Genomic DNA, 18,926 nt, shown 5'->3' with positions numbered 1-18,926 from the left:
CATAGCTTGCGATATCCAAGCCGCAAATTTTCTCGACTCACGTGCTTTTGAAGAAGGAACTGTGGTTCAGGCATGACAGCAGAAAGAAGCCGACATATCCTCCAATAAGTACGGTTCGAGCCACCCATACCCCAAGCATAAACGAAGGGAACTAGCGCGTGCGGCAGCCGAGCGAGCCGGAGCGAGCGGTGTCCTGGCCGTGACGTCACTCGCAAGAGGGCGCCACTGCAAGTTCTCGCCACTAACAATTGGCGCCGAAACATGAGGTACCACAAACTCGCCCAAGTTTCTCTCCTGGTATAGCTGTATTTAGTCCAATTCTACACGATTTCTGGGTTGCTTTATGCGCCCTGCCTTACGGCTATGGACGCGGAGCCTCCCACAGGCCCGAACGGCCAGAGGACTACTACAGCGAACTCTTCGTTGACACATGCCACCTGGTCCACCAGCAGTGAAAACTCCACTGAGGCTCCTGCTCTCGTGGCCATCGACGCGGAGCTTGCCATACCGACAGGCCAGAGGTCTACTTTGATAAGTTCGTCAAAGAACCTGGGCACTTGGTCCAGCACCAGCGAAGACACTGAGGTTTACTCAGCCTCAGGCGATGACTCGTCGGATGACAGCTCTGTGTCGGTGAGGAGCCAAAAGAACGCTCATCAAGACGTCATCACCTAGAAGTACATCAACCCTGCAAGCAAAGCATGAACGCTGGCCGCGTGCCATCCCCTTCATACCTGTGGACTCTTCCATCAGCCTTCGAGGATGAAACAGGAAAGCTCTCTCGGTTTTCCTTGAGGTTATAGCGCCAAATGAAATTAAGGAGGTCCGACTAAACACGCGGAAGAATGTCTTGGCTCTCGACACGACCTGTGGAATGCGCTAGACAAGCTCCGACAGAATAAAGTACGACCCGTTATACCAATGGAAGGAACCTGTACTGCCGGCGTAGTCTACGACATTGACCTGGCAATTACGAACTCAGACTTGCCTATCCTGATTAAACTGGCGTATGAAGGAGTGGTCATAACGCACGTATGCCGCCTTGGAAACTACCACTGCGTGAAGATAGTGATCAAGGCCGACACCGTCCCGTTGCACGTCAAAGTTGGTCACTTGCGACACCTGGTTCGACCCTTTGTCCCCAAGCTGCTTCAATGCAACAAGTATTTCAGTATCGGACATCTCAAGGGCGCCTGTGCAAAATCTATGGTGGGTCCCCGGTGCGCGGAGTCGCACACTGCCGACGTCTGCTGCGCAACAAATATTAGGTGCGGTAACTGGGATGGGTCTCATGAAGCCACATCTAAAGATTTCCCACGTAACACAAAGAAAGTTGCTATCCTGAAACAAAAGGTTAGGGACAGCTCATCTCATACTGAAATACTTGAGAGACTGTAATTCTCATGGACGTTCGCGACCTTCCCTACCTATTGTTTCTTTTTTTTCGTTTCATTGCTTTCCCTCTCCGCTGTTTTTTCCGTCTTTCATTTCCCCTTACCCTTGCCTCAGAGGAAGGTAGCAAACCTAGTTTCGCAAACCAGTTTCGGAAACTAGAATCTTATTCGGTTAACCTCGCTGCCTTTCAGGCACGTACTGAGGATTTGTTTTTCCAAAAGGGGGGGGGGGGGGGGGGGTGGACAAGCTAAGGTAACTTCTCTATGCAAATGACAGGGGCGGGGTGTATCTTTACTAATACAAATGTGAGGAATGCCCACCATTTGCCATAAAGACGCGTAAAACTGCAAAAGATAAATGAAATAAAGCGTATCTCACATGTACGCCTGTGAGATACATCGCTCCTTCACTTGGCAAAGAAGGAACCATATCAAATGAAATCGCTCAGGAAAGAAGCGCAGGAAGAACACTCCCAAGAACAAGTAAACAAGCGAACATGTCAAATAAAGAATTATAATTGCGTTTTTCTGAATCATCTCTGAAATAATTGTATAGAAATATATATTTCCGGAACAATCACAGTTTTTTTGGATCCCTCGTTTAGTGCTCTACCAAGTTAAGTGCCAACACCGACTCGTGTTATTATTTGGGAAGTTGCGTAACGATGCGTGGCCGCCAGTCCCGTACAACCGCGTAGAGCGCAGGACGCTGCGGCTCCAGACGTATACTGCGGCCACCGCCGAAAGTTAGAAAAACACTCACATAAGCATAGCAGAGAAGTGGCTACGTCAGGCGGTTAGACTGATAACGGTAGAAGCGTCATTCAAAACACACGGAATCCTTCCCCACTTCCGGCGGTGTTTTCTCTACTTCCTTTTTAAATAAAATGATATTGATCCATAAATGCTTAAACGAACAATGGCTAAATTTGTTAATTTTTGCTTTTCCTTCCTGTTTGGCTGTTGCCTCAGCTCTCTCCCTTGGTAGATCGTTTAATTTCTCAACTCTGCGACTCTTGTTTCCAGTTGCCAATTTTGCATAAACAGTGCTGTACGATTCGGGAAAAACCAGACGAGGTAACCGGTGACATTCATATTTCTTGTGGGTTTAACGGTTATTACAGAGTTTGATGATGGACGCTGTTTCGCATGATTTTATTTTGCACCTTATCTAACTGATATCGCTGGTATATGGTTCCGAGGATCTGCCAGCGTCGCGGCGGGCCGTCATCCGAGGAAATAAACAAGCAAAAGGAAAAGTTAAAGGCCACTGGCGTTTTATCCCGCCGCAACTAGTTCCACGAGCATACAGACCAGCTGACTGCGAACTGAATCCATTTCCTGGTCCCTGGATCAGTCTAAACAAGGAAGGTTGAACTAACGAACCAAGAGTGATGCGCGTGACCGTTGCAATAGATGGTGACAACTGAGCGAATCTCGAGTTAAACGCGCGGGCACCGAATCGATGAGAAGACTGGCCTTCACGCCTAAGGAGATGCCGATAACTACCGCCATCCAAAAGGAGTGAAAGGGGCAGCAAAATGCTGACCGCCGAATTTGCCAAGTCTCAAGGTTGGTTTGGCGGCGCTTTAGGAATGTGCGCGAGAAGTGGTGGCCCTGGGTACGTGCCTGCTGCCTTTCCCACCCCGTTTATCTCTCTCTTTCTGTGCACAAGTGGCCAATATAACTTCCCGTAAAACGTTGACGCCGCTGCATCCCGCACTAAAGGCAACCGATTGGCGGTTAAAACAGAAATAAGCGATCTCCGCCAGTCAAAGCTCAGAACCGCGGATGAAGCATGGTTGTGTTTGTTTCTTGCCCTCAACGACAGAGCACTACAGTGTCCGCATTCGCAATGCGCACGGACTTCACGTGGCAGGCGAGGTGATCCGTGATTAGAGTGTCTGTATATGATCCCTCTAGGGAGCCAGCATTGTGTCACTGCTTTCCGCGCGCCGCTCTGACCACCGCCAGCGATTATAGCGCCGCTATTCGCCGAGCGCCATCACGTGGTCAAAACTGGTTCTAATACGTTGCGGAGAAACCAACGCTCCGCAGGAACCCACCGACGAAACACAATTGACAGTGGCATTGTTATTATTCTTGTTGCTTGTTCCTCGATGCTGCTGGCCGAAAATTGTGTTCGGATGCTGTTTCTCGGTTAGCTTGGGGAATCAGTTTCACGTGGCGTATGAGGGGGTGTAAAAAAAGAAAAGCGCTGCCCTTTTTTTTTTTAATCTAATCATAGCGCTGCACAAGTTGCACAATTCAATATACCCACCAGAACTTCACTCATGCAGTAAATGCGTAACGTTTGGAGCCTTAGTTAGCGCATGTGTCTGGTATACATGCGAGACCCATAACAGGGCTAAACTCGCTCGTGACGTGCAAAACGGTGCAAGCATGCACTGAAATCGTTAGTATGAACATAGTGGAGCAGAAGAGTGCCAATGCAATTCTTCGCTTCATTCACCTGGATCGTATTTAGCTTTCATACTTTCCACAAAGGAATGTTGGACGGCCGGGACAGCGCTGTTTCATGAATGCGCACATTCACGTTCTTTAGCCATCGCGAGCTGCGATCTCATGCATGCCTAATAAGAATTATCGCTAATCATTGAAAGCTTAGCATTATACTTGACCCTTCGCGTAGAAATTGCAAAGGCTCACATACGTTGCCACCATGCTCCGGTGTGTGTGTTCGTCGAACGCTGCATTTTAGGTCATCCTTAAATGTTAAGGCACGCAAGCGTGATATCTAGGCTCGTAATCATGAGCTGAGCGATCGACCTTTATTCGCCAAATAAGAAAGCATAAAGAAATATACAAAAAATACAAGCGCTGCTGCCACTGTCGCGCAAGCTCGGCTCCTACGCGTACCGGGGAATGGCTGTCCCGCATAACTTTGGAGCCCAAGATGGCGCGTCTTGGCGCAACTCGTAGCACGTCGAACTTATTCTCATCGGTTGCTTAAGGTAGCGATGACGCTGCCTTTTTTGCAAAGCAGGTGTCTTTAGGTGACACGGTGGATCACCCTCAAACCTGTCAAAAAAAAGGGGGGGGGGGCGGAGCGCGCCAAACAGAAGACAAGGAATTTCTGAAAGCCGGCTATTACTATTATTGAAAGTCGCGTCGCCCGTCAAGGCATGCAGCGCTGAAGTTGTTACTATTCAAGGACTGTTTTTACAGACGTCGCATGTTCAGAACAAGCCTCCTAGGAATTCGAGTTTATGTTTGACGAAGGCAGTCGTGTAAGCACGCATGAGCTTTTGGTATTTTTCAGTCAATCTGACCGCACGCTTGGCCACGCCTTGCGCGCCCCGCGTAAATACATAAATGGCGTTCTTGAACATAACAATGCACGCACCGTGCAAGTATATATTACTATCGCGCATATCCAGCATTACGTGCTTGCTGGCTGCATGGTACACGGGCGTGTTTGCATTTCGCCCCCGTCGAAATGCGGCCGTCTTGGCCGGGATAAGAAAAAAAAGAAATAGTTCAGTTGCTTCTTTTGCTCTCTCTGACATGGAATGGAACTGTATAGTTCTTCAACCACAATAGATTAGAATGTTAAAAAACCGTCATAAAACTACCGCACTAAAAGGTAAGACTGAAGAATACTTCAAAACACAGACCCGCGAACGTTCGCAGCGTCCATATGGCCTGTCAAAATTAACGCGCCATTAGTTTCCCGCTGACACTTGAAAACCGGACACACCTGCCTAACGGGCCTACAAATAATCAACTGTTGCGGTGGGGTTCCGACAGCCTTTAACGTCATAGGGGAAAGGAGTGGACTCGTTTGCTTGTCTTTTCGTGGCGGCTTGAACGCGACGTTCACGTAAGCTACATCCACAACGTCGTAAAAGCTTAAGGGGCGACTCACCAGTCCACGTAGCGAATTTTGGTTATGCGTTAGAAGCTGTTAAGTTCCCTCTAAGGAATGTTCTACCACAATATATTTTTTTTTCAAATTGGTTCATTAGTAGCGGAGATATAAATATTTGAAGTGCCGCGAACCCGTAATTTCGGGAGGCGAGCGTCACCGCCAACGTAGACACTTTCTCCACTTGCGCCGTCTAGCCTCCGCAAGCGAAATTCTGTTGATGCTCCAGAAGAAGCCTTTGGAGTCAACAAAGTGCAGGATACAAACCTTCATTGACGCCGTCACATGCTCGCCGATCGGGAGCTTAACGGCCCACTGCTTTTTGGAGAAGCGCCCGTCGGAAAGGAACGCAGACTTACTTCACCCTTCACCGATCGACTGACTGGTGCACCGAGGCACGCCACACATCGTGTTGCTTTTAAATAGTTTTGTTTTCATGGCGTAAATACACGCTCTAAACACACCAGAAACGCGCCCGCACAAACGGAGCCAAACGGAGTCGCTGTGCGGATAATCCTTGAAGCATTTTTCTTATTGGCCACTCCACGCGCGGCGCCACCGTCTGTGTGCATTACGAATACTATTCCATTGGCGCTACTGTGCAGGAAGTGTAAACTGTGGCAGTGCACACAACAGGTCATTGACTGGTCAGTGCATATCACTCGAACCAGCGTACAACTTGACACAACAAACGAGTGTGCGTTCTTCACTGGGCATTAAATGCCACGAGGTCTCTCGATTTGAACCGAAGGCAAATAATGCCTTAGGTGTACACTCAACTACAGAGCTTGTACACGCGCCTACCTGCCTCTTGGCCTGCTGAGCTGCGCGAACAAAGGTTTAGTTGCTTTTCTTCGAGGGGTGGGGGGGGGGGGGGGGGGTTGTAGGTCACGACTCCCGGGTTTGCACTGAAAATCAAATAAGGACCCTCCGCGGTCGCCACGTTTAATCGTCACCGCGTGTTCGCTGAAACGGAGTCCTCAGTGGCGCCCCGAAGCGCGAATAAGCGGGTATTCTCTGCGAAAAAGCCGCACTGGCGCCTGTTCGCAAATAGAGTCGAGTTTCGCAAATTTATTGAACTCCATCATACAGTGCCACCGGCTGCCTTTTATCGAGGAACAGTATGCTCTTGGTATGCGCACCACTCGGGAAACATAATGCGCGGAGTCTGGGGGCCATCGGGGTTCCATTCTTTGTGGCGCGCTTTCAATGCCAGCAGAGTGAGAGAGCGCGAACGCGGCGTTCGCGCCCGCCACCCTACGCACCCAAAGCGCCGTGGCTTGCTTGCAGGCTGGCCGTTTAGGCGCAAAGAGCGCGCTAGCTACACAGACCGGAACACACAAAAAGGGGGGAATACATAGGCAGCGCTCAGCGAACGCGCGCGGGACTCTGCTGGATATGTGCGCCCCGTATAGGCAGACGCCATGCAGTGCGAACGTCCCGCCAAGGCTTGCTGTGACAGAGAGAGGCTTCGGTTTTGACGTCGGTGGCTGAGCCGAAGCCAAGGTTCCGCCTGCCGTGCCCGTGGGTATGCACAGATTGGGCGCGAGGAGCCCGCGTTGCGTCGGCTCGCGAGAGCCGCCGGCCCCGCCGAAAGCGAATTAAAAAAGTACGCTCCGTGCAGCAACAGGACGCGAGAGAGTGTGAGAGAGAAAAAGAAACGAAGAGAAGAATACCGACGTCGACCATACCGGGTGACAAAAGGACACGAACGTGGGGCGGTACAATAGGTCCTCTGTGCCCCCCTCCACCCCTCTCTTTTTCCCAGCGTCCCTGTTGACGCTGGGAAGTTTCGGTTGGCAAAAGCCGGTAGGAGAAGGGTCCCGAAAGCGAACGCTGCCGCGACCGGTATGGTTACGGGGATGAGAGTTTGAGCCTAGAGCCAGAGGGGGAAATGGAAAGGGATGGTGAGGGGCACCGTCCCGCAGCGACCGCGGTGCTGCTGATTCGCCCGCCTCGTGCGAGGACCGGGGTTCTTGCCATGTAGATCGGCGGACGTCGGGTTGCGTCTGTATAGGCACGACGAAGCCTCCAATCGTCTGTTGTGTGCGCCCTTACCCTTCTTTTTTTTTTTTTTCGTTTCTCTCGATGATCTCGCCCATTCCCGCTCATCGTCACCTGGCATCCCCCTCCTCCCTGAATCGGAAGATGAGGGGCTGTCGATGGAGTGGCGCGGGCATGAACTCTGCAGGAGCACAGGGGGGACCGGAGGGAGTGCTCGAATAGGCGGGGACAGGTCTCATAAGCGACGGCTGAAGGCTGCGGCTCGAGCGAGGTCCGAGCCGCGCGACCGACGGGAACGGAAGAAAAAAAAAAAGGCAGGAAAGCGTAGACTGGGCGAATGGGGCCCGAGCGGAGCAAGCACCTCCTCGCTGCGCATGCGAAAGCAACGAGCAAGATTCACGAGGGGGGTCACACGGCGACGGCCATCGACTATAAAGGATGGATGCTGCAGCTATGTAGGCAAGCTGCAAAAGAAAGGCGGGTGGCGGTATCCGGAGATTCGGTTTAGCAGTAGGTTCGGTGGTTGGGTGGAGGGGGGGTTGGTGGGGGGGCGTAGAAGACTCGAGACCCGAAGCTTGCAAGCGCGTCACTGACGTGCCCGTATGCGTGCGGTGCTTTATAGGAGACACATCGGAGGGGGACCGTCGTCGCTCCGTCCATCTGTTGCGATCCCGGCCAGGTTGTTCGGCTTTGCTTTTGAATGGGAGCACGGGCGTCGAGCGTGAGGGGAAAAAAGGACGAAAGAGAGGCAGCTACTACCGCGGCAAAAACGCGGGGTGCTAGGCAGAAGAATGGAAGCTCCGGCCTGCCTGCGAGAGCAGCGGAGCGGCTGTCGTCTGATCGCGACTTGCCCTCCACCCCCTCCTCTCTCTCGGCCTCCCGGTTGTTGGCTTCCCGCCGCTACCGCTGCCACCGGTCGTGCCCAATATCATCGTGACAAATTCCAGCGCACACCTGGACAGTGGGTGCGGCATCGCTGCCGTGGGGAGCGGGGCACGGCGGCGCATCTAGGGACGCGGGAGGTTGTGCGGTAGGAGGGAAGCCGCGTCCACAGCGGGAGAGAGTGCGAGCAACCCGCTTTCCCCCACTCTATCCCGCGCGAGTCCCTTTGACGGCGGGGAGTGCCGCCGCCGCCCGCGTGTTGGGTGTGTGCGCGAGCGGCCTGTGGTAGCGAACGGCGGATAGCGACCGCTTTGGCGGCGGCGAGGCAGCGAAGAAAATAAAAGAGAAAGGAAATATAGGTGGGGTGGAACGCAGCGAGGTAAAGGAAACGCAGCCCAAGCGAGCGCGAAGCCGCTCTCCGCTCGGAAACTGACGACGACGGAGACTGGAAAGGTATAGGCACGGTCCCCGCTTCTTCCCGGTTGACAATGGACTGTCAGCTTTGGGCCGCTGCCTTTGGAAGACCGTGTACGCCGTCGCTTCGGGCGTCCTCCCATCTATATGCGAAGTAGAAAAAGAAAGACAGAGGCAACTCTTGAAACAGAATAGAAAAAGAAGCGAAAAAGATCTCTTGAGCGACGAGCTCAGAGCGCATGCACCTCGATCCCGTCACCGACTTCAGCCATCCCCACCCACCTCCTCATTTCTGTGCCGCGCTGCTGCGGCAGCTTACGTCCAAGTTGGCGGAGGTCTCTCTTTCACACGAAGGCCCTGAAGCAAAAAGCGAAAGAAAAAAAAACTGACAGGAAATAAAATAAAAGCTGAAGCTAGAAAACTAAGAAGGTAGAAGACGCAAAAACGAGAGGACGCAGGGATGAACCGAGAGCGTGGTGCCGAAGTCTCCCTGGGGTTTCGCAAACGCGCGAACCTTCAGCGAAATTCAGTCACGGTCGTCATTTGTATACGACGGCATGGATTCAGCTTTAGCGGCAACTGCAGTGCACGAGCCAAGAGGACAGCGTTACAAGGGAAAGCAGAATGTCTTCAGTCCTGCATTAATTGTTGACGCTGATGCCTTTTGAACGCGTGCATCACAAGAGATGACGCAGTGGGCGCTTTTCTTTTATGTATTTTCGTGTTTTCTATAAGGAACGCCGAGAAATGGAGCTTGCGTCAAGCAAATTCTCGGCACACGAGTTTTTACGGTACAGACGAAGTCTACAGTGAACGGCCCGAGTAGTGGCCACACAATAAGTAACACAATAAAAAAGGAACGTTTGTGATTCGATTGATTTATGTCGTTAAGCATCTCGACGTAACATATGACCTCTAAAACACGCTTTAATGCAGTGATCAACAGTTGCCGAAGAACGGAAGCCTCAGGCCGTGGCCAACGTTTCGACAATGGGGCTTTGTCAGGGCCAAGACAAGTCAATCTGTAACGCTGGCTCCAGAGGCAGCCTTTGTTAAGACCATTATTCATCACAAGTTTCTATAACCTGCGAACGTGTGTCTTGTTTCGCTCGAATGGAGGGCTCCGGATGAAATTTGATCTCTCGGGGTGCTCTAACAGGCAACAGAATATTGCCGCGCGATTTTTTTCCCGCTAAACCTCTGCGTTACCGGTAATCAAATCCAGGACTTCGTGTTCAATAGGGAAACTCCCGAATCAATGAACCACTGGACAGGCCGAAATCTCCGAACATCCCGCAGCCCCAAAATCAGCTCCCCACAAACAACATACTCGCCTGCATGCATCCTGGTATAAGCAATGTCGGTATAAGCGGCAAAACCCACTTAGCAGCGCGGCACAAAGCGGGCGCTCTCGAGTTCTCACGGGAAGCGGTTGCGATTAAACGATCTCCCCCTTGCCCCTTTCCTGTTATTGTTAGCGCGGGCACGGCCTCCAATGTTGAAACAGAAGCACGGACATCTTTTCTTTCTTGTGGTACTTTTTTCTCGTGCTATCGCGTAACGCCCGTTCACTCGTAGGGCCAGAAGCGTGGGGCGTGTACGGAACGTCGAACCCGGGTTGGGACGCCCAGGGAAGCCAGGTCGTCCCGACCGCCCCGCTTTTACGTTCCTCCTCTAAAGCACAACGGCTCGAGCTTAACACGCTGCTGGAGCGTTCCCGGGAGAAAACGAAGCACTCGCCGGGAAGTGTTTTCGAGCGGAGCATGCTCGCCCCGCTGTTGGGCCTGTCAGTCGGGACCCAAGTAAAGAATCAACGAAGGAGTGAAGCATTTGCATATGCGCGACTGGTGCGAAGCCCCCCCTAGCTCCCACCTCGAGCTATTGTGGAGGCACGCTGCCACTTGTTGCGCGCTGCCCGGCGAGCCTCAACACTTTGAATGCGCACGTTTCTTTTTTTCTCTCTCTATCGCAGTAGCCTTTTGTATACACAACCTCCGACAAACATAGCTGCTCTCGCATTGTTTCTTTTTTTTATTCGCGAGATTATGTGACAACAAAAAAGGATAGAACGATAACTGTAAGCAAAATGTCCCTGCGCACAACAACGCTTACGCCAACAGACCCCACAAGATGGACATGATCGCCAAGAGCTTTCCCACGCTGCGAAGCGTACAGCCGGAAACGAAAAGAGAATGATAAAAAGAAAGGAGAGAAGAAACATTTCTGTGGGAAAACAAAGATCGAGAATCTAGGCGCAGAAAGCTTCAGGTGTGCCGCGATGGCACGTTGACGACTTAAGTTTATTTTTTTTTTCCTTCGGGGTGAATGTGTGCCACTATGACACGCAGTATTTAGAATCCTTCAACGTATTCCGATACAGTGTGTGTTGTAGTTTTTCGGGTTATGCATTTCTCGTCACCGTTCTTCACTCGACAAAAAATTCGTCCTCGTGTGACACACAGACCTACAGCTACAGGCGATGAGGCAATGCGCGCATCATCCTCAGCTACCACCTTCTATTTCGTTTACTCAAAAAACCTTCGCGTCAATTAAATTGTAACATTGTTGCGCTGGATCTGCATGGCTTTTCTTGTTGGTAAGAAACATGGCACAGCCTGTCATTGCCGTGACTGCTACCATTTTTTGGAGAAACTCAAGTAGTAATGGGTTCTGTACGGAGAGGCTAGTTGATGAAAGGTCATCGCGAGAATACCGATTGCACCGATGCTCGAACTGTATACGTAGAACACCGGTGCTGGAACGTCGACAAGAACAGCTGTGTTGGTGGCGGCATCTCGTTGACAGAATGTGCAAAAAAAAAAAAAAAATCGCGCGGAGCTCTTATTGTTTATACATATGTGGTGGATGTCCACTCAAAACGTCGAAGAAAATTCGTCGCGATAGTGAGTGCAGCTACAATCTAAATGAATCTCGCGGTGATTTTGGACAATGTGTTTCGAATGTCGAGTATGTAATTGCGCCCATCAGCCCCCGAGATCATTTGCAATGCATGTTTAACAATACGCATAACTGTTTACGCATGTGGATATTTTCATACCGAGTGTCCAGTTCGAATGAGCCCGCACAGACTTAGTATACGTCAAATGCCGGTATATTGTAAAGACTGGAACCGCAGTCCTTGCCGCGAAGTCCTATGATGCTGCGCCGAACCGAAGCCCATTTAACTGCGATTGCAATGAGTAATATGTTGGGCTCGTCTGCTGGAATGGAAGCGTTGGCGATACGGTGCTGTCGAAAATGATCAAAACGCGCGCAAGATAGCAAAAGGCATATAAAATAAAATAAAAGAAACACACACGGTGTCTTTGTGGTTGCCTGCGGTTGCGCTTGTGTTGTACTATAATTATGCTCGTCATCCACGGGCCCACAGTCAGCCGCAGAATAAGAAAAAAAATTTATAAAAATTAAATTATGGGGTTTTACGTGCCAAAACCACTTTCTGATTATGAGGCACGCCGTAGTGGAGGACTCCGGAAATTTCGACCCCCTGGGGTTCTTTAACGTGCACCTAAATCTAAGTACACGGGTGTTTTCGCATTTCGCCCCCATCGAAATGCGGCCGCCGTGGCCGGGATTCGATCCTGCGACCTCTTGCTCAGCAGCCTAACACCATAGCCACTGAGCAGCAGAATAAGAAAAGGAAAAAGAAGCTGTCAGAAATAGGTTGATGGTATAGAGCTGGGCGAATGCTAAAATTTGCGAATATTAAATCTCGAATATCGAATATAATATCGACTAGTCAAACGCAGTTGCATATACGTATCCACAGCTGGAATATTTATTTCTGTATCATTGCGTATCATGACTGTATTGACTGATCCAAAAAAGACATCCAAAAGGACAAAGCATATATAAGCTTTAAAGACGATATCGATTCTCGTTTAAATAAACTATACTGATATAATAGCATCTCAACATATTTATAGCCCGATTGCAAACGAACTTACCAAGAATGAATGGCTGCTATATGGAATAGGGTTTCACAAAAATGCTAAGTATATTATTGCCGAAAATCAACTAGAAGTTGTTGAAAAAAAGAAAGAATGAAAGAAAGAAAAAAGGAAAGAAACAAACAAAAAAAGGAAATAACTAAATAAATAAATAAATAAATAAATAAATAAATAAATAAAGAAAAGAGGCGGAACTCATCTAACGATGACTTTTGAAGGTGACGCCTTACTATTGAATCAACATAACGAGACAACATTTTTCCACCGTCTAAACGAGTTATGTATGAGGCGTGTACTGCAGCGGGACTTTTTTGCCCTTCCCTAAAACCCTCGAAACCATAAGGCGCCGCTGCCACGAAGCCTGTGCGTACGTGGCCTCACAAATGCATGGTGCGCCGGTGCGCGCGATGGCCGAGAAACTCGACGTGCGGTATCCAGGCTCTTTTCCAGCGCTTCTTTCTGGACGCGGTGCGCCATCTAGCGGCACTGCCGAGAACTCCGGGCGTGACTACCGAGGAGAGGTGCCTGTGAACGCTGAGGATTGTTCCCTCGCTTGCCGCACATTCAGCGGCACACACTCGGTGACCCAAGTTGGCGAGAGGTTCATCGAAGAACAGCACATACCCAGTGCATTTTCTTTTGCGCAGCCTCCCAGTGCGTCGGGTTGCTTGACGTGAGTTCCATTCGGCTCAGCAGGGGAGAAATTTGAGGAATTTTTCTTTCTCACTTTAGAGCCGCACATCCCAAGGGGTACAGAGCTATAGTTAGTCAAGTTGGCGTCAAATACGTTCCTTGTAGAACGGCACACACTTACTGGCATATGTACCCGCTGACCCAAGTTGACATCAAAGATGTCCATTCAAGAGCACGGACCGAGTGGCACGTAACCTGTGCTCCATGTAGGTGTCAAAATAGTTGCTCCGAACAGCGGCGCCTATACCCAGTCTCTTACCCGCCGTGGTTGCTCAGTGGCTATGGTGTTAGGCTGCTGAGCACGAGGTCGCGGGATCGAATCCCGGCCACGGCGGCCGCATTTCGATGGGGGCGAAATGCGAAAACACCCGTGTACTTAGATTTAAGTGCACGTTAAAGAACCCCAGGTGGTCGAAATTTCCGGAGTCCTCCACTACGGCGTGCCTCATAATCAGAAAGTGGTTTTGGCACGTAAATCCCCATAATTTAATTTTAATTTTTTATACCCAGTCTCTAATCTACAATGATCAATGTGGTGTGAGAAAGGTTCCTTGAAGAGCAGCACGCACGTACACGTTGGCACATACCCAGTGACCCAAGTTGGTCCGACCGTTCGTTTCTAATGCATCGGGAGGACCGTTAAATAGATAGATAGATAGATAGATAGATAGATAGATACCCCGCGAAAAGTGCCTCAAGTATCCTAAGAATCCTAACGCATCATACGCTGTTGAAAGAATTATTCACCGTAAGCACATGTAAAAAAGCCCGCTTCAAGGAAAAAAAAAAGCATCAATGGTTGTGGCGTAAAAGACAAACGTACTACAAGACCTAGCTGCCGATAACATTAAATGACAGACTACAAGGAGAACTCACAGTTTGCCATGTAAGCTTCCGGCCACAAAATCAGAAACAAAGCTTGCACTGTCCATTTCGTTCCTGCATTCCTTCGAAAACATTTATCGCTGCTTCAGTTAAGGTGATCTTCGATACCTTCTTTAGCAGACGCAGCGCAGTAATAGGACTTCACCAGTTGATCATTGCCCAATGTGTGATTCGTTTCGAATAATAGAAAATACCGAATAGTTCCTCTTGGAATACGAATACGAATAGTTAATGTGTAACATTTGATTCGCATTCGAAATTTCGAATATGCATCCACGCTTAGTTTATGGTTATGTTTGCACATTTAGGATTCAGTCGGAGGGGCGTGTTGTTAACGATGGGCGCTGTTTTGCGATAGCCTGAGTTGTTTGTGTCGCAGATCTTGAGACGCAGAGGCTTTTCCATCTTTCCGTACATTTCCTTCGACGTTAAGAAAGAAAGAAAGAAAGAAAGAAAGAAAGAAAGAAAGAAAGACGTCCACTCCAGCGGCTGATAGTACGCTCAACGCCAACAAGTGGCCAACAATTCCGCAACTAACGGCTGTGCCAGGCGCTTTCGAGCTAAAGGTGGCAGCACCGTCATTGAATTATGGTCTGTATAGGCGGTCGGTGGCAGCGTTAAAATGTACGCGGCGACGCTACGCCGTGAGCGATGTACGCCGATTGTTTGATAACGATAAGCGGTATAACTGCTGCGAATCGATAATATATTAGCCTCCAATGCCACGTTTCTTGCCCTGAATATGCAGGACACTCCATTGCACGCGAAGTAAGCGCAGACCGTCACCCGACGGCACTCGTTCAGAGCCTGTGCTTCGGCAATTCGTTGGTGCAGTTCGCGCGCGTTCGGCTCGCGTTTTGTACACTATATATAGGACGTATTCCTGCATGGACTTTCAGTAATTTTCAAAAATCATCTGTGGCATATAGCGCAATTACAATGGTTGAACTGGATTGCCTAAACAGGTGGACATTATCTGGGGGAGAAAAATCGAAATGCATTGCTCAATAATAATCAAAATTCACGAATTATGTATTTTTAACCAATTACTTTACAACTCATATCGCAATTTATGAATTGTCACCTGGGAGCTCTTAAGGTAGATCCAATTGGAACGAATTCTCAGGATGGCACCAGTTTTGAGATATTAATTCCCGAACTTTGCGGAGAAATGCATTGGCGTTGCAGTTAGTATTGTGCTTCAGTGCCGAAATCTGCGTTTTGTTATGAAATTAAGTAGAACAACAATGCATTTTTACCGCAAGTTTGACGGCGCGAATCTCGTGAATGGTGTCGCCCGCACAATTCTGTTCATGTGGATTTGCCTTGCAGTCTCACCGACTAGTCTGACCGCATCTTGCATAAGGGCTGGGCAACAGCAGCACGCGGGGAAGCGCAAGAGACTGCAAGAATGCTCGAAGGTGTGTGCCGCAACAATTATTTACCAGGTCGCTCGCAAAAGCTGGTCATAAAAGGCTCGGAGTCATATTTTGCGGCCGTCACTTCGGGCGTCTCACAATTAAGGAGCCGTTTTGGGACTGATTCATTACTCATATGCATCAATGACTTAAATCTAGACATAACATCTCTCGTTGGGTTATACGCAGGTGATTGTCTCCTTTATAGAGACACATAAAACAATGATGATGCTGATCCTTCTTAGGAGGCTGGCCTTGAACGAATTCTCGATTGGCCCCGGAAATGACACATGAACCTCAATACCGCAAAATGTAATCACAATCAGTTCAGCAGAAACAAGTTAACATTTCGTTTGCAAGCAGCATCTAGAAAACGTCCTAATCCAATATAACAGATCATGCAAAATGGCTGGGTGTCTTTTCTCTCACTTTGTGCCCAGGCTATTGGAAGATTGGTGGAACAACAGTAGGAAAATGACAAACGACGGAGGCTTACAAAAACAAAGTTCTCAATAGAGATTCAGGAAAATTGGTTATGGGAATTCTCCGTGGTTTTTTTTTCTCCTTTTCTTTTTTCTTTTTCTGTTACCTTAGCAGGACATTAGGCAATACAATAACAAGAGCTTGGTGGCACATCTCAACGCCCCGTTACAAAGGGGACGCCCATAGTATCCATCCATCCATCCGTCCGTCCGTCCATCTGTCATGGTTTCCCGCGCGCGCAATCTTTGCGGGTAAACATTCGAGCACACTGCATTCCTTCCCGGAGCTCTCTGCACTGTATACCGTGTAGAGTACCACAGGAGTCGCTCATTTTTGCAGCTATATATACAAGCAGCGTTGCCTTATAACTCAATCACGCAGCTGTGTAGTAGAACATTAAGACACAAGAACGGACGCGCGTTTTCGAAGTACCCACTACTTTTACGCGCAATGTCATAATGGCGCTTGCCCCGAAAAGCGCACTCTTCTCCCTCGCGCGTGGCCGACCTGGGACCCGCCACCGTGCGTGTTCTTTAGTGTAGTATTCATATCGCCAATGCGCCATCAATAGTGAGGCTCCGGCCATTATGTGGATGTAAGTTATACGTACGTGCCACCCCGGGCAACACATTGTGCAAACAAGAGGCACCGCAGAGCTCCCAGCGGGTCGCACTTATTCAAAGTTTCCCAAAAGCCCTCGCGCATTCATCGCATTCGACGAACCGTCTATATTATGTTCACCCCCTCATGTGCAATTTGCGTGCGCTGCAGGCTCTACCAGCTTGGGCTTGGTACTTTCTCTTACCCCACACTTGAGGGCGCCACGTACCATCCTCTAACGCCTCATCAAGGTACGTCTGCTTCTTCGCGGGTTTATATTTGGAAATTATAGCCTACACACGTTAAACATGCTATTAAAGCTTTTGTAGACTTCAAGAGAGCAGTAAATTGACTATATAGCGCATTAGCGTAGTTGTTGATGTATTTTAATATCAATAAAACCAATGTTCATATATCCTTATTTATGGGCCTTCATGTAACGTTCGCTCTTCACAGAAAAAAAAAAAAAAAGAAGAGAAAGGAAAGGTAGTTCTTGTTCCTGTCACAAGGAACGTGTCTACTGTTGTTTCTACTGCCATATAGCGGAGAGAAAACTTGAAGGTTCTCTTTTCCTTGCACCAACTATCTCCCCCCTCCCACGCATCTTAGGAAGTATGAAGTGTCATTCTTCTTTCTAGAAGATAAAGTCTGGGACGGTGTAATCCCGTACTTCGTTGATGAGAGAAAATCGCAATTCTTTTGTAGCGGGAAGACAAGGCACAAGCCTCTGTACAAGCGGTCAATTAACGCTTGTAGAACTCTGTGTTTCTATTCGCTGACCGCCATTTATCTCAGACATTTTTCCTTGCCCATGATTCAAGATAACCTAGCCACACAACTTGCGTCTTAGTGAAATAACAGGCTCCAAAATGAACGCGAAGTGAAATGCGTATGGCACGTGATCCCTGTGTCGGACGCCTGTTGTTTTGGCACGTGCACCTGCTGCATCTCGGTGTGCGCGCGTGACAAGCCAGTGTAGCGTAGTCAACATATAACCACGAATTCATTCAGAGGTGCTATGTCACATGCGCGTGACAGCAAGCCTAGTGACTACATAATGTAAGGTAAGCGAGCAGCTAGGACGAAATTGAGTAGCTGCAGTCGCCAATATGACGCCCACACGAGTGGGCGTCATATTGTCATTGGCGTCGCTGCGTCAAATTGCAGCAATTATATACGGAAATCTAGTAGGGACACTCATTCTTGGCTGAATAACATTCAAATAACGGAAAAACGCTGAGACTGGGGCAAAGCGAAAAGAAAAACAAGTGCTTAAAAAAAAAAAGAAAGTGTGAGTACCAGAATTATCATGCCACAGAAGCCTACGCAGAAATAAGTCCGCAGAAGAAAATAACAGTACATTCTTGATGGGCAAACCATCGTAATTTCTACTCCAAAGCGATTATTCGGACATATGGCTGATTACCATGATCCATGTGTCAGTGTAGGATGCAAGTGTCTTTTCTTCGCCCCGAAGTGTGTTTCGCAGTTTTACGACTGTGAATTGCAGTGGCAGTTTTGAAGTACATTGGAAGCCAAATGATTTCGTTTTACGTCTGGACACGTTACAGAGGAAGAGCAGGAGCACTCGCACCACAAAGAAAATAATATCATGCGCTGCTTGCAGATTTCAGCTGGCACAGACCTCGTTGTGGCCACGGGGCTGTTGAGTCCAGGTGATTCCTCGCTGCAGCCGACAGTGATTAAATAACGTACGTTCAAACAGCCCCGCTGAGCGAATATTAGAAAATCGAACTATACATCTCTATATAGACGTTGGACACTGACAATCTCCGCTACTGGTTTAGCGTGTTTTTCTCTCTCGCCGTGCGTAATGGCCAAACTCCTTGATACACTGGCCTACATGGACATGAGCTCGAGCAGCTATGAAGGCGCTTCTGCATTACTTAAGAAAGACCAGATTGTGCAGCATATTGTGACTCCGTGACACTGTGAATTGTGCGACGTTGTGTCTGACACTGACGGTGTGAGATGACGTGCACGGTGCTTGGATCATAGACTGTGCTGTAGTGCCCTCGCATTTTTCTGTTGTTCGTTCATATATTGTACAGTTCTTTTTTTCTTTTCATCTCTCTCTTTCTTTCATAGCCATTCTCCTCTATACCCACTACAGGGCAGCCAACCGGAGATACCATCTTGTGAATTTCACTGTCTTTGCTTTTGTTCTCTCTCGCTGCTGTAATTGGGAACCCGCGTTCAAGCCCCGGACCTCGCTGCACGTCGAAAGAAGCCGCTCGCTCATTGTCATGTCACATCAGCGGAAGCTATACAA

The 18,926-nt window shown here is 49.1% G+C and overlaps 1 long non-coding RNA gene across 1 annotated transcript in view; it reads left to right on the top strand.

Moving 5' to 3' along the window:
* Positions 1-18,331, top strand: part of LOC129387310 (uncharacterized) — a 39,722-nt gene extending 21,391 nt beyond the window's left edge. Inside the window, exons 2-3 of the long non-coding RNA XR_008614580.2 lie at positions 15,465-15,553; positions 16,805-18,331. This is a non-coding gene — a long non-coding RNA (uncharacterized lncRNA). The remainder of the gene's footprint in view (positions 1-15,464; positions 15,554-16,804) is intronic.
* The last annotated feature ends 595 nt before the right edge of the window (positions 18,332-18,926 follow it).

Source organism: Dermacentor andersoni, chromosome 2, assembly GCF_023375885.2.
Source record: "Dermacentor andersoni chromosome 2, qqDerAnde1_hic_scaffold, whole genome shotgun sequence".
Taxonomy (NCBI): domain Eukaryota; kingdom Metazoa; phylum Arthropoda; class Arachnida; order Ixodida; family Ixodidae; genus Dermacentor; species Dermacentor andersoni.
The sequence above is the reverse complement of the archived record's forward strand: the minus strand, read 5'-3'. Positions and strand labels throughout refer to the sequence as shown.